The sequence below is a fragment of the Callorhinus ursinus genome, unplaced genomic scaffold, assembly GCF_003265705.2.
Source record: "Callorhinus ursinus isolate GAN/ISIS: 27379988/994484 unplaced genomic scaffold, GSC_fseal_2.0 scaffold1, whole genome shotgun sequence".
NCBI classification, from domain to species: Eukaryota; Metazoa; Chordata; class Mammalia; order Carnivora; family Otariidae; genus Callorhinus; species Callorhinus ursinus.
Window position 1 is genome coordinate 66,961,234 of NW_027397063.1, and position 15,076 is coordinate 66,976,309.

At 36.9% G+C, this 15,076-nt stretch overlaps 1 protein-coding gene across 1 annotated transcript in view; it reads right to left on the reverse strand.

Moving 5' to 3' along the window:
• The window catches only part of OSTN (osteocrin), a 43,209-nt gene extending 30,431 nt beyond the window's left edge, over positions 1-12,778 (reverse strand). Inside the window, exon 1 of the mRNA XM_025876717.2 lies at positions 12,741-12,778. The gene's annotated coding sequence lies outside the window, so the exon portion shown is untranslated. The remainder of the gene's footprint in view (positions 1-12,740) is intronic.
• Positions 12,779-15,076: the final 2,298 nt, after the last annotated feature.

Genomic DNA, 15,076 nt, shown 5'->3' on the forward strand with positions numbered 1-15,076 from the left:
GGACTTAGTTTTGTTTGTTTTTATTTTTTCAAAGATTTTATTTATTTATTTGACACAGAGAGAGAGACACACACAAGCAGGGGAAGTGGCAGGCAGAGGGGGAGGGAGAAGCAGGCTCCCCGCTGAAGGCAGAGCTCAATCTCAGAACCCTGGGATCATGACCTGAACCGAAGGAGACATTTAACCAACTGAGCTACCCAGGCACCTCAGGACTAGTTTTAATCTATCTATATATATTTTAAAGCAAATATGTCTAAATAGCACATTTGTTAATTCTGTGTAGTAATCACAAAGATACATCATTTATACATTTATGATTTTTTACATTAAAAAACACTATACAGACAATTAAGGCTAATCTATGGTGCATACCATGTCTTCTAGATGCCAGTTTGACTGCTGGAAAAGGGGAGGCATTGCCTGGTTTAGGGAAGATTACAGACTGTGGGTTACAACAGAATGGGCCTGACTTCACCACTTGGTACATGGTATTGGAAAAGTCTCCCCCAACCACCCGCCCAACCAGGTCATACATTATGAATGAGAAGTCTCAGTAAACATTTATGTCCATAAAAAATCATTTGGAAAGCTGCTGGGATCAAAAAGGATGGGATGCTTAGATGGATCTGAAGAATTGGATTTGAGTCTCCTTGTGGCTTTAGTATTAGTGATGTTGGATGTGCATCATTTAATCTACTTGAGCTTTATTTTTAGTATTCAGGAAACAAGGAGTAATTCTCACTTCAAAAGAACTTTGAGAGGATTGAATTGATTCATGTATACTTCTTTATCCCCTAATATATTTATAATTTTAAGTGAAAGAACACTGATGAGGTATTACTAAGTATTTCTTTAGTAACTGTGTTTGCTTTGGTGTGACCCAAGATTTTTTTATGAAACTTCCTTATAATACTGTTACTGTGAAACCTCAGTGTAGATTTTAGCAATAAAGACTATCTGCTAGAATATAGACAAATAAGTGTTTTATAGAGACAGGGTAGTATCTGTGTTAACCATGTCTATTAACATTTAAAATAAGTATAAACATATTTTAGCATTGTTGATAACATATATAGAACATAATTTTAATTTTCATGTTATATAGTCTAAACTCGTTCTTCAGTATGCCACCAATACATATTTTGGACTGTAATGTTACTCACTAGTTACTTCTCTATATTCCACCCTTTCTGGAAGGGGGCAGTGTATTCTGTGTTCTCTTTCTGACAAATTGATATCTGAGCTGAGTATTTTTATAAGTATCAAAAAACAATAAATCATGACTATGAGTCTAAATAGAGACAGTAGAAAAATAACAAGAAAGAATGCAACAGTTATCTAATAAAAATACCAACAAAAAGCACATTACCTATTCTTTAAAATATCTGACACAGAATCATATTTTTTCCTTCTGATTATGCTGGTGTCTCTAAATTTCCTCAATGTAAAGGAAGATATATCAATACTTTAACTCTTTTAAAAATGATTTCATATTTCTGGCATGTCTTTTTTTTTTAAATAGCTCTCTTATTCCATCAAAGATAAACTACAGTTGTGATGTTTTTCTTCCTCATTTTTTATCATGTTAAAAACAGGTTACAAAGTGTGAAATGGCCCAATTTTATAAGCCTTTCCATGCGGATTTCCTTTAACTATTTTTATGTACATTTTACAAACCAGGTTTCTCTTCATCTCTGCAATATTATAAATGGCACAGGATGATGGGCATTTATAATATTGATGTTTATGTTTGAGGCATATATTTTTGTGCTTGGGTGTATGTAGGAAAAAAAGTCATAATGTATCATCTTACAGATAACCACATCCTGATTATTTGGATAGGGAGACATAAAAATAAATGCTGAGTTTAAATACACACATTTAATGGTTTAAACCCATGCTTGTAGCCAGTTAACCAGAAGGCCAAGTTCCTAAATATGGCAGTTGGTACACTAATGAAAACAAACACCCTGGCACCTGCCACACAAAAGACATTTGATTAACTAGTTGAAACTTGATTGCCACAAAATTAGAAACAGAGGAAATTATAGGGAGGGAAGGAAAAGAGTAGGTTCAGCTCCATTTCCCTATTTTGTTGATAGTGGATAAATATAGCCTATGATTTAAAATCTAGTTGGCCCCATGTACACTCCAAATCACAGAAAGAACGCTGAAGGATGTTTATTGTAGGGATACACCAAAGTGGAGATATTTGCAATGTTTTCAGGACATCAGTAATTTGAATTGAGTGATTTTTGGATAATATTCCTCTGGCTAGTGAGGAGCTTCAAAAGAGACAGTGAGCGTGGGATCTGCCTTACAAAATTTGGTGCTTGCTTCATTCATTGTCAGCCAATTGGTCTACTATGTTCTTCCATTTTCACATTTTAAATAATACTGTTGAATAAACAAACATTCACACTGTGTAACTTCTCAGCCTTTGTTTTAAAGACTTTTCCATATGTCAGAGTTATATCCCAAAGGAATCCTCCAGACAGTAGCTGGATGGCAATGGAGGGAGCAAGTCTGGGGAGGATAAGGGGGTTAAAGTTTTGTCGTTTAAGCTTGGGAAGCAACGTATATTATATATTCCCTAAAGGAACATTGAGAGTGCATTTTGACATATAAAAGGCTCTGAATGTACAGTAGCAAAAAATTATTTAATTATATTTAGGCTAGAATTAAATGAGAATTCTGTGAAAATGAAGAAAGATGTTTCATTGTTGAGAATCGGTGAGGTAATGAGTCATTGTTATTATAAAAACAAAAAAAATCTCTCCTGTGGGCTGGGATGGAAAAAAAGAAAAGATCGAGCACCACAGATCTAAAAGAGAAAGCAAACAGGAACGAGGGGAGGTGTTAGAGTGAGAGGTTAAGCTGAAAAGAAAAACGTGAGCCAATATCTGATCACAAGCATTTTTTTCATCGCACTTTTAAACTATCTATTTTGAGGGCTGGTGTTGAAAAAAAAAACAAACTTACTTTGGTGATTAAGAAAATTTCTCTTCAACCTGAGACTTTATCAGTAATGTCTGACTTATGGATAGTAGATCTATTAGAAAGTCTCAAGAGTACTGAGTTTGGGTGTGAACTTGGTAACTTTGGGAATTTTTAATTTACCCCAGTTACTTGATTGGAAATACTCAAAGTAGACTTTACTGCACCCTTATTTTCAACAAAAACTAAAAATAAAGGGCTTAAAGATAAAGGCTAAAGAACTCACAAACTAATTAAACTTTTATATTTTTTTAAGTGAGATTTAATAAGACATGTTGTAAAGGGTCCCTAGTTCTGACACTATGAAATGACTGTGTGAGCCTACCCACCACACTGCTCACTGTCTTCTTAGAAAGCGATGGTGGGCATCTAAGCAATTGGTGAGTCAGCTTGGCCCTGAGTAAGTCTGTAAAACAGAGTAAGTTCAGTGTGCCCTGTACCCTGCTCTATAAGTTATAGTCACCCAAGTCCTTTTGTTAACAAAGGAAGGCTTCAGGAAGAGTCGATAACAGCGTGACTTTCATTTTTTATTTCAAAAGAGGACCTAAAAGGGACAATGCTTAACACAAAGTCTGTGTGGCTCACTGGAACAGAAAAAGACCTGCTCCAGGTCTTGGGGAGACTCAGTCCTTGCCTTGGCTTGGCCACATCGCTTGGGCAAACCCTTTCCTCTCTAGGCGGAGTGAAATGGGCTTGGTCTAAATGAACTCTAATGTTGCTTCTAGCTTTTTAAAAGTCTGTTGGCTTTTTTAAAAGTCTGTTGGCTCTTTTCTGGTGTAAGTGCAGACATTGTAGGTAATGATAATAGTTGGTGCAGGTTTAGCTAATAAGGCCTTTCTGTTGTCCCTCAAATCAGCCAGTCTGTGCATAAGATTGCATCTAAGTTTTGACATAAACACATTCCTCTTGAATTTAAAACATTTCCAGCTGGAAAAGGAGGGCCTCCAAATCTTTCATTTTAAGATGTCATTTATAGTAAGAGATCTCATTTTATACATGATTTAAATTATGACATGCTATCAAGTATAAGACTCATTCCAATTTCCGAGATGTTAAAATGTGCATCAGAATGGATGAAATATGGTACATCTAATGCACTTTCAAATGCTTACTCTTTTTACTTTGTTTTTTTGTCATGCTTAAGTCATTATGCTCAGTATTTTAAAAATATAACTCTTTTAGTCAATAAATAGGTATTCAACAACATCAGAAAAATATTTTTGCGCTGGTGAGGAAAAAGCTCAGAATTAGACTTGAAGGATAGAGAAAAGTGTCTTTGCTGTGCTATTTATTGGTTTAGTGACCCTGAACAAGATGCTTAAGTTGTCAAAATTGTCTAATAAAACTCACTTTATGAATTTACAGCATTTCAATTTTAGTTAATTGAAAGTTATTTAATTAATTTACAAATAGCCTAAACATTATGGATTTGGTTTAGGATTGCCAAATAAGAGCAATAAGTGTATTTAATCTTTTTTTAAGATTATTTATTTATTTATTTGCTGAGAGAGACAGCAAGAGAGGGAACACAAGCAGGGGGGAGTGGGAGAGGGAGAAGCAGACTCCCCGCTGAGCAGGGAGCCCGATGTGGGACTCGATCCCAGGACCCTGGGATCATGACCTGAGCTGAAGGCAGATGCTTAACGACTGAGCCACCCAGGTGCCCCATGTATTTAATCTTATATTTAGTATTATTTACTGAAAATGTATAAAGATATAATTATTTATGAAAAAAAACACCCTATCATTTTTATTCTTATTTTATGTTAGGTAAAAACTTTTCAGTGGGAACTTTAAATTGTACATGAAAAGTTTTGTAACCTATAAGATAATGTGAAAAGATTAATTACATGGTATGAAGGGGATTATAATTGAGCTGAAGGCAGATCTTTGAAGTCAAATCCTTCCAGGGAGCATAAAGCTTATACTCAACAACTAGATAGGGAACTGAAAATTTGGGGGCATTGATAAAGACAATCTGCAACACTTATTTTAAACAATCAAGAGGTGCAACATTTATGTTAAACAACCAAGAGATATATTACAGTTTGACATTATACAGATAATTTTGACATTTCAACGAGTGGCAATATTTGAAAAAGTGGTAAGAAGGTTGCCACTAGTTTTCTTTGAAGAGTCAAGTAGCCAGGTCTGCTGGAAGGCAGAGACTCGGACCAGGTGAGTTTGAGGTCTCTTCCTTCCTGGAGCTTCAATTCCCCTGCCTCTGGTGAATTTGGCCCCACAAACAAGAGAACTCAGTGTAGCTGTGGCACTTAGAACTTTAGGAGTGGGGAATTGCTTTCGAATCCTCATAAATAAAAGACTTAAAATCACTGAGAATTTTCGCCCCAAAGCAGTTTGAATTACATGTTGTAGCTTCTGTCAATTAATATATATATGTTATCTATGTCATCCTCACAAAAATACATTAGAGAAAAATGCTTGTGTTGCTGAGACATTTATTTGAAATTCTCTTTATAAAATTTGTTACTTTCAGTAAATTGTGTGGTGGGTATTTTGCTTTATGTTTTGAGTATGATTCTAAAAGAAAGGTGCAAATTGAGACAGCAGTTTAACATTTCCCACTTTTTTTGTTTTAATTAAAATATCAGGAACATGTTCTTTCTCATTTCTCATTGCTCTTCAGTCAGCAATAGTACGTTTTCCAAAATCACAGAGCCAGTTAGAAGAGCCAGAAAAACAACTTGATTTTCAGACTCTCAGTTTCATGCTCCTTCAAGTATAACTGATTTGTAAAAGTCTAAAACATTTTTCTGTCTCCAAAACAAACTGCTTATAAAGTAAAATGTTTACGGATGACGTGTTCTTCATGTGGCAGGCACCTGCCTTTTTAAAGGACTTTCCTTGAATGCTATGCATCAGGAAGAATGAATTTACTTCTATACATGTGTTAATTGATTTTATTCTACTTGGCACCCTTTTCATTCTATTTTAGACACTATTGCCTTTGAAAATTTCAAAAATTTTGTTGTTGTTTTTGCTTGGTTGGAATTTTCAATCATACCACTAGTCTCTTTCTTGCAAAAATTTAAGAAGGAAATCTACAATGACACTTTAAAGGAAATTTGCATTACTAAAAAGCCCAGGTAAATATATTTAACAAAGTATTTAGAGTCAACATGATGTGCTGAATGAATGAATATATGAATGAAGCAGCCTTATGTGGGAGGCAAATAGGAATGCAGAGCAGATATTAACATTCCAGCTTTATTGATATGGAAACCAAGGCTTAGAGAAGGGAAGAGATTTGCCCAAGTTGTACAAACACAGTAATATGTGATAAAGTTCATGCCAGAATCCCAGTAAGTCCATTAATGTTTCACATTTCAGATTCTCATTCTAATGAAAGCAACATGAATCAATATTCCCCAATAATTATCCCAGTAGAGTTTAAGATTTCTCCTTATTAAACATTAATTTGTGCTTAGATCCCTGAATTAATGCAAGTTTCTTGAAATAAAACTATGTCACCTGGAAATAGAAAAAAACTTTAGTGTATGATTGTATACAATTCTGGTAAGGGGATTTATGGTTTAATTCTAATGCTTTATAATGAGAAAAACAAGAATCTTTAAAATTACGGATAGGGAAAAGCTGGTAGCTTTGTGCATAAATATGCTGCTTGGCCATTTGAAACATGGAGAATTTTTATCTGGCATAACAAGGATTTCAAAGGATAAATGCAATTAAAGATGGCACAGATAAGCCTCAGGATATTGTGGAATGTTACCACCTCCTTTACTTTTTACCTACATATAATATTTAATAAAAATATTAACTTACATTTTAATTGCATTAAACTAGCCAATATAATCAATTAAAAAATACTGTCTAAAATGTACATGAAGGACCAAAAATATGAATTTTATCATACTCAAAAGGATGCACTTATTAGGCAGATACTATATATCAAGCACCAGGAATATAAAAGTGAGTCAGACACCCTCCCTGTCCTCCAGTTGCTCACAGCCTGGTCAACGTGGAGACCCCTCAACCACTTGCCCTGCCCGGGGATTTCTTACTGCAACACCAGACTCTTCCTGGAATGCTTTTATTTCTTTCAAGTACAATTGTTGTAAGTAACCATTTTTAAACATTTGCATAGTACATTATTATTTTGAAATTAATTTATCTCCTTTATCACCACATCAATCATGCTAGATCTACATGAAAAATATTATAATTGTGCTTTTTAAAATAAATGTACTACGATAAGCTGAGTTACTTTAGAATACTGGTATCCTAACTCCCTGTATTGCAAGTATACTTTCTTTTTTTTTTTTAAGATTTTATTTTTATTTGTCAGAGAGAGAGAGAGAGTGCAGAAGGGGGAGGGGCAGGCAGAGGGAGAAGCAGGATCCCTGCTGAGCAGGGAGCCTGACATGGGGCTGATCCCAGCACCCTGGGATCGTGACCTGAGCTGAAGGCAGACACTCAACCAACTGAGCCACCCATGCATCCCACATGTATACTCTCTAATACAATGAAGTCAATTACTAGAAAGAGGTCAGTCCTTAGTTTACACAGATATGGATATGACTCTTGACTGGGCATGCTACCTAGCCTCTCCGTTTTAATATTTTCATCAAGAATATGGGGCAAAGATTTACTTTGTGGTTTATTATAAGGATTACGAATAATACAAGTGACTAACACAAATTAATTATGCAAATAATAGCTATCATTCTCCTGATATTTCCTTCTAAATCTGGCAACTTAACAAAACATGTCATACTACTTTTTTGTTATGAAAAATATTTTTTTATCCTTGTTCATTTCAAGGAACAAAATCACTTGAAATCTAGAATTATGACAAAGTGATAGAAAATAAATTATAATAAAATAATATTGAGTGAGGGAAAATATCTCACCAGAGTTACAAGTGGCAATCACTCCAACATTTGGTGTTACAGTATATTATGCATTATCATTAATTTCAGCCATAATATTTCTATCAAATATTACTATGAAAATATTAGCATACACCAGAATATCACAACGGGAAGAAAACAAAGAGAATTAATCTCAGTTATACTCAAAACATAATTAATCAAGTTCTAATTCTAGTAATAAAAGTGAATTTTTAATTGAATTTTAATATAATTTATATGATACATACATTTTTTAGTTCATAAGATATCTTTATTGACTTTTTAAAAAAAATTTCGATGTTGTTAGGATCGTGATTTTCACAGAATTTTTGTGATATTGACAGTATAGCATAGCATAATCAGCTGTGCCACGAAAGCAGAACTACCATGGGCATTATGGGAATGAAGGATCTCGTCACTGGAACTAGACCTTACACAGCATCGGAAGAGCTGGGAAGGGATGGACTGCAGAGAAGGCAGAGGAAGAGAGCATGCCTCATGGAGCCCTGGTGTGGATAGAAAAGTCAGAGCTTCCAGGGAAATGCAACCACCAAAGTGGTCCCATGAGAACCACAGCTCTGACTTGGTGGATCAACAACCAAGTTGCCATTGGTGGCATGGATGGCATTTTAAAAGTGCATTTTCTTAGGGGCACCTGGGTGTCTCAGTCTGTTAAGCATTTGCCTTCGCCTTAGGTCATGATCCCAGGGTCCTGGGATGGAGCCCCACATCCGGCTCCCTGCTCCGCGGGGAGTCTGCTTCTCCCTCTCCCTCTGTCTGCATCTTTCGTTGCTTGTGGGCATGCTCTCTGTCAAATAAAATCTTAAAAAAAAGTAAGTAAAATTGCATTTTCCACATGGTTATAGCCTTATGTGTCATGGGAACATAGAATTTTAGAAAGGGAGGGGATGCTCTTTGGAAACTGTCAAATTTAACACTCTCAACAGATGGAGAGAGTGAGGCTCAGAGACAGTTAAGTTGGCCAAGGGAATGGAGATGAAGGAGAGGTTTAAGAAGGACAAAGAAGAGGAAGGAGCAGGGTGAAGCATGGTGGAGGAACTGTTCCTGTGGGAGCAGCCTAGTGTTGAGGCCTGAGCTGGTGGGACATTGATAAGGGTAAGGCTGGGCAACAGCCAGTTCAAGCCAACCAAGGCACTGGGCAATTACTGGCAGGTGATCCTAACCACTGCTCTGGAGAGGTACCCTGAGAACTATCTGGCAAAGAAGAGGGAGGGCTCAGTTAAAAGAGACCTCTAAATCAGAGACATCTCAGGTACAGGAGAGTTGGCCTGTGTAGAGAGGTGCCCAGGGCTAGGAGGGAACTTGGGGCTCATCTTTTATTACCTCCCGGTCTCCAGGGGAGAATGAAGCCCCAGGAAGCCTGAGTGAAAGGTGATGAAGTCAGGACTGGGATTAGAAGTCTGGTTTCCTGACCCCAAACTTGTGTTCCTCTGAGGGTGCCAAAGTCTTTAAGCAAAGGTTGTCCGGTAGGTAGGGATGTCGGCAGATGAAATATAGGCAAGAAGATTAAATTAGGTGATATGTAAAGATTAACCCCAAGATAGTGTGAAACTGAGTCTTCATTCTCTAATATAAGAAAACTGGCTGATGTGGGAGCTTCCCTTGGTCATTCTCCCATTCAGTATCCCCGGTACTTCCAGTTCTTTTGTCTCTTTCCATAATAACAGGATATTATTGAGCCCTACTCTGTGCTTAAGATTTGCCTGAAGTTATAAACTACATAGTGACAGAGTTGGGACAATATTTTGGGTCTGCTTACTTTAAGTTCTATTCCTTTGGGACAAGTTCAATTAGTCTAATTTTATTAATCAAAGGTTCAAATCATTGAAAGTATTTGAATAAGAAGTTAAATTTTAGTCCTGAAGACCCTAAATCTAGTCTACTAAACATATCAGCTTCTCTACTGCCCATGATTCATTATATAGGAATCAATTCAAAACTCTGAGAAATAAGGGAGAGAAACAAATGTCAACTTTAAATACCTTATTGAGTGACACCATAGTGCAATTCATTTACAAAGAGGAGACTTGAATTCATATCCATGGGAGAGTTCCTCAGAAAAATTCTGGGAGAGTGCTGAAGACCAGTGCCAAAGTAAAGACACACACCGTGCCTGATGTTTTCGGGGAGACACCCATTTTATAGCTTATATGGGCATTAAAATTATCATAAATTATTGTTAAAATTATTTAATTTCTAGAAAGATAACTTAGAAACAAATAACTATCATATTCCTAAACCTATAGCAGCTATCATTATAATTTGAAGGACCAATATTTTGCATTTGTAAAACTGAATTTATTGAGTGTACACTATTCCCATGGATCAAAACCTGAAGCAAAGTTTTAAATTTGTTCTTAAACATAATTCAAATGTATGTTTCAAATTAACTCTTAATTCAATCATTTAATGGCAAGAGCACTTCAAATACAAAAGAATACAAAAATACAAAATAGTGATTTAAGTCTACTTTAAACTGTTATTAATATCATACTTGTATATTTGAGTTTTACAAGAAGAAAAAACAGAGGATACTCTAGGTTCGATGAATATAGAATACTGACTTTAGAATTTGATTAATTTAGGGATATTTCTTAAGCTCCAACTTTGATAGAAATAAAGATAAGAGAAAACCTTTCTTTTCTACCTAAGCTTTTAAAAGTAGACCACTTTTATACATTTAAACATTTACTAAATTGGACATCTTTGATGAAAGCAAAATTAATACTAGTAACATATACAGAGAATCATTATCTTGAGTTGTCTTTCTCTTTGTTTTGAAATGGGAAATAAAAGCAATGAATAATCTAAGAAATATGAAATGTCTGACAATTAGCTCTGCCTTAATTTTGTATTACAAAAATATCTTCTTAGATTTTCTACTCATTTTAGAGAGGAAAATATCACCAAAAAACATTCAAAATCAAGATATAATCAAAACATTTAAGAAGTATGTGAAAATAAAAAAAGTAGCTCAAAGGAAAAAAACTCTAAATGTTTCTCATAGCTTTTATATTTAACTTACCTTGTGAAAAATCAGGAGATTCTAACTTTAGAGTCCTGTCTGTGCAGTTTCTCCCAAACTCAGCCCTGATGGTGAGTTTTCTCTCGGAGTTTTTATAGTCTCAGTTATACACCCCTCACTCCAATCCCTGCCTTTGCTTTCTCTTACATCATTTCTAGATTTTCCACTGAACATTTTCCCAAGCCTCTCTTCCATCTCTCCCCCCACTCTCTCTCTTATTCTTTTTCTCTCAGTCTTTCTCTTTCCCTCTCCTACTCTTCTCCGTATTTATTTTATCTATTGCTTTGATCATGGTATTTAAGTAACAACAGGAGCTTGGGCTCTGGAAAATTTAAGTATACATTTAGTATTGTGTTCAGCCTTAGACCCATCGCTTCTCCCTGAGGTTTTAGAAAATCTAGCTCGGATAATTACAAATCATATTTGGGAAACAAAAATGCCCTCAGATTTGTTAAAAAGAAACTCACTAGGGTATTTCAAAGTAAGATTTAGGGAGATTATAATCAGAAACCCAAACTGATTTATTGGTGTATATTTTGGACCCCTAATTGCAATGATCATCTATGGAAATGGTGAGTAGTTTCAGCCTCGGTCAGGTGCACAGCGCCGTGTCAGTGAAACTGACAGCGACTTCAGAATTAACATTGCTATACTGGGAAGGTTGTCACTAACAAACCTATAAATACTGAACTGTGACAAGTGGGCTATAAATGCAGATGTTGTAATCATTCTTATCTTTCTCTGCTCTCCAGTATTTTAATTTCCTTTTCACCAAAACATTCCTGCTTCTTTCTGAAACTTTTCTTCATTCCCATTTCCTACTAATCACATTTGAAACTTACACACACAGACTGTAAAAAAATAAGTTATTAAGTCCTAGAGGTATTATGCTGTTAGATCATTATTAGCTCATTTGATTCACCACTAGGTCTCTGTTTGACAGATAAGGAAACTGAGGCTAGATACATTAAGTGACTTTACGAGGCCACACAGCTAGGAACTAGTAGCAGAACCAGATTTCAAATACATATCTTAATTCTATATCCAGTTCTTGTCCCACAGCTTCATCCTGTCTCACTGTTTAAAAAGCTAGAAAAAGAATCCAAGCCAGATCATCTTTTGTGCAAATAGAAGTAAATTTGTTCTTTTTGGTTTTGCTTTAAAAGTCATTTAAAATACTAGTCACTAGTGTAGAAACTATTACATGGTTAATTTGGGTCTAGATGGGGAACTGACCAGAGCACACTGAATTGGTGGGACAGTAAAATACTTCACTTTTTTTTTTTTTTATGAAGGGTTTCCAGGGATAACATATGTCTCAACAAGCTTGAAATTTGAGTAGTTGGCAGTGATAGTTCACAAGTCAAGATAAAAATACAGCCTAATTGTGGACCCTTGTTTAGACATTACTGCCATAAAATGATTATGTTAGTTTGAATCCACATGATGGAAAACTCTCAATATAGATTTAACGGATGCATCATAATGCTACCAGAAGCCAATATTCTTGACGTACCTTCTACCCTTTCTTGAAATGCCTCTCTCAGTATGCTGACAAGTGATATCTGTGGCTGATTTATTCCAGATCTGTCCCTGCTTAGACAGTCCAAAGATTCCACCCTATTTGTGGATTTTGTTGACCTAATTCAAAAGTTTGACTTAACTGTTCTGCAGCAGTAGAAATAGCAAGTTTATTCCAGGAACATAACCATGGTACATTTAAGCCATTTATACAGGGTTCTGCACATTATATACCCCTGTGTAAATTGCTTGGGCATTTATACATGATAGAGAAATTCCGTTACCTTGAAAGACAGGGTAGAAACAGGAGCATATGAAGAAGTTGAAAGAGAATACACATCCAGTGATAGAAGGGAGAGACTAAGATGAGAAAGGGAGAAAACATTAATGAAAACTTTTCTGCTAGTATATCATTATTAAATCTGCATAACAACCTTGCTGAAGAGGTATTATTATTCATATTTAAAAAAACAGATGAAAAAACCAACACTCAAATATGTGAAATGCATAATCCAAGTGCTCACAGCTACAAAGTGATGGAATCAGTTGAACCTCACTCTCTGTATCAGTCAGGATTGTGACAGTAAAGGGATGGCATGTTGAAATGGAATAATTTGTGGGGAATTTAATGTGGGCAGGGTGTAGAGGAACCAGAGAGGATAGCACAGTACCACAGAACCAATAATAGCCAGGTATCCTTAATCTTGAAGGATTAAAGGTAAGTAGAGACAGAGGGATATGGGTAGACAAAGTTGCTTGGCAGAAGTGTGACCTTTCATCAAGGGACACAGCCAGTCAAGAGCAACCTACAGGGGAGGGAACTTAGGAAATAAACACCAAGATTTCACTTGCTTTCTCAATATAATCTCCTATTATGTTTACTTTCGGTCAAACCCAACTGGAAAAGGGATTGAACGCGGGTAGATAAAAGACCCAGCAAACTATTTAACCTCAAAGCCGTGTTAAAAGACATACAAATGAGGGAGGAGTAGGAGACCTGGATTTCCTGTGGTCTCAGGAATTCAGCTGGGTAGGGATCAAACCATTCTTAATACCCACGAACTCAACAGGAGATCGAAGAAAAGAATAGTAACAACTCTCCGAACAGAAAAGCGACCACTTTCTGGAAGGTAGGAGGTGCGGAGAAGTGAATCCGAGGAGATATTCGGGAGGATAGACGGCTGGGGAGGGGGCCTCCATCGGCCACTTCTGGCAAGTGATAGAGCCGCGGAGCACAAAATCGGAAATTTTAGAAGTCAGCTCCGCTGAGGGACGTTGCTCCAGTGGCTAAGCGGAGGATGTGAACCCTCGCAGGACAGTGTGGTCTCAGGACCCTCGGGGTCACAGAAAGACCGGGGGTGCCTGAGTGCGGCAGAGCTCCCACGTACCGGAGCGGGGAAGCCGGCTGCAGAGACAGAGCTGAGGAGTGGGCTCTTAGCTCGGGGTTGCCATAAACCGTGATCCGCGGCACAGTCGGGCCACTGCTCTTCCAGCAGGAACCCAACAAGTGGCAGAGCCGGGGAGACTCCCCTTCCTCCCCCAGGAGGAGCGGTGCAGGAGCGCACCGCAGGGATCTGCTGGGTTTGGAGACTCCACACAGGGTCGGGTGCCAGAGATAGAAACGCTCGGTCACAGGCTGGGTGAGCACGGAGTGCAGCCGGAGACTGGGGAGATGGGAGTGATTGACTGTTTTTCTTTGGGGGCACACTGAGGAGTGGGGGCCCAAGTTCTTGGTTCTTCCGGGGCAGAGATTTGGAGGCTGCCATTTTCACTCTCGTCCTCCAAAGCTATGCCGAAAGCTTGCAGGGAACAAAAGCTCCCGAGAGCAAACCTGAGCAGATTCGTTAGCCCAGACCAGCAAGGGCGGGTCAATTCTGCCTCGGCAAAGACATTTGGGAACCACGGCAACAGGCCCCTCCCCCAGAATATTCCAGCAAGAATAGCCAGCCAGCCAAGACCAAGTTTACCAATCAATGAGAATGGCAGAACTCCACCGCTAGGGGAATACTGCACATAGAATTCATGGCTTTTTTACCACGATCCCTTAGTCATTCAAAGTTAATTTTTTTAACTGTCTTTTTTTTTTTGAATTTTTCTTTTTCCCTTTTTCAACCAACATCTTATTGATCCCTTTTTTAAAAAAAACATTTTTATTTTTCATTTTTAGAGTCATATTCTATTCCTTCATAGTAGTTACCTTTATTTTTGGCATATATATATAAGTTGTTCTCTCTTTAATTTTTTGAGATACAGTTTCTCCTAACAGATCAAAATATACCCTAAATCTCTAGTGTATGGCTTTGTTCTAGTCTCCTGCCTGATCACATTCTCTCCACTTTTTTTTCTTTTTTTCTTTCTTTCTTTTTTTAAATCCTCTTCTTTCCTTTTTCAAACAACTTCTTATCTTATCAATTCCTTTTATAAAATTTTTTATAATTTTCATCTTTACAGTCATATTCCATCCCTTCATCATATCAACCCTTATTTTATACATATATAAGTCTTTCTTTAAAATTTTGGGAGGCACTTTCTTCTAACAGACCAAAATACACCCAAAATCTAGTGTGTGGCACTGATCTATGCACCAGCCTGATCATATTTGCTCATATTCTGTTTTTTT